This window comes from Gossypium hirsutum, chromosome A10 (assembly GCF_007990345.1).
Source record: "Gossypium hirsutum isolate 1008001.06 chromosome A10, Gossypium_hirsutum_v2.1, whole genome shotgun sequence".
Lineage (NCBI taxonomy): Eukaryota > Viridiplantae > Streptophyta > Magnoliopsida > Malvales > Malvaceae > Gossypium > Gossypium hirsutum.
This window is the reverse complement of record NC_053433.1, coordinates 34,870,206-34,871,843: the sequence shown is the minus strand read 5'-3', so window position 1 is coordinate 34,871,843 and position 1,638 is coordinate 34,870,206.

The window sequence follows — 1,638 nt, the reverse complement described above, 5'->3', positions numbered from 1 at the left end:
ATTCTCTTCTCAGCGTATGCCGCCCAAAATATCTCATTTTGGGGTTATTTTCAATTTATGTCCCTCTTCATTTAACAATTGAGCTATTTAATCCTTCTAATAACTTTTACACCTTTTTCAATTTAGTCCTTTCACTTAATTGACTACCCAAACATTAAAATTTTCTAACGAAATTTTAATACCATATTACTAACACTTCATAAATATTTATAAAAATATTTTTGACTCGGTTTTACGAGATTGAAGTCTCGATACCTTATTTTACCCAATTTCTTCTATAATTTCTTTTTCTAACTAACCACTAAATCGGTAAAATTTTTCTATCGATATTTTCATACGATTTTCCTATCATACCAATATTAATGCAAAAATATTAAAATAAATTTGTCTTTAAATCGGATTTGTGGTTACGAAACCACTATTCCGATAATTTTGAATTTGGGCCATTACAAAATATAACACCCCATACCCTATCAGATTGTCAGACCTGAGCTATGGAACGCCACATTAGCCACCTAGGTGACTTTTCGTTTAAACCCAACTGAACCTTCATCACACCATAATTTGGATCATAATAACATGTTTAGGTTTCAGGAAACACAAGCTTGCAAACTCAAATTGCTTGCTTCATGGTACGCATCAGCAACAACATGCGAGCCTACATCGCTTGCAAGAACTTAACTACTCCTTCCCTAAAGACATAAATATTTGATCAAATCAATTAAGAACATGCGAACCCGAAGTTTTGCAAAATAGTACTCCCTGAGGAACACATCAGTTCAACTATCTGACATCGAGGTTCACACTCTAAGTCTTCTCGAATTAAGTCTCCTAAAATAGAGTAATTCTCGCGAACAATCCTTATGTTTTTAGATTCTGCGAACACGTTTTGAAAACCAACCATGTTTCTGATATTTATAGAAATAAACCTTAACTGAATTTGTACCTGTGTTTTCGGATAAACGGATTCTTGATGTTTTCTAGATTTGAACCAAATGATCTTCGCTATTCTCGTACCACAAATTGCTTCGAGTGTGGGTTTGAACCAATTGAATCAAAACACAGAACTAGAAAAAAATTTCTTTTACGGTGAAAACGAAAATTCTCTCTTATTGAATAGAAATTGGTAAAATTGTTATTCTGAAAAATATGTTTATAAGTTGAGAATAAATTCTCTCTATTTTTAGGTAAAATAAAAATCTCTCAAAGTTTTGTTAATAGCTCAACCGGTGCCATCTACTTATAGGAAAAGAATGTAGAACCCTTATAGAGTTGTAGAAGATTATTTTAAATAGAAAAACAACATCCTACTTAAAGTAGAAGAAAGGTGAATGACTCACCATTGTATTTCTACTAGGGTTGTCTCCCTCTTTCATGTTTATGAGAGGTTTTAGGCCTCTCTTACATCGGGTCCAATTACAAGTACTCCTTAAGCCTTTTGACCCAATACTTTGTAATATGATCCAACCCGATTCAGTTTTTCTATTTCCCAAAATAAACTTTAATATTTACTGTGACAACCCAAATTAGACCCTGGTCGGAATGTGGTTTCGAGACCACATTACCGAGCCAAAAAATTTATTTTCGTGTTTTAATTGCATAAATTGTTGTGTGACAGTGAATATATGAGAAATTAAA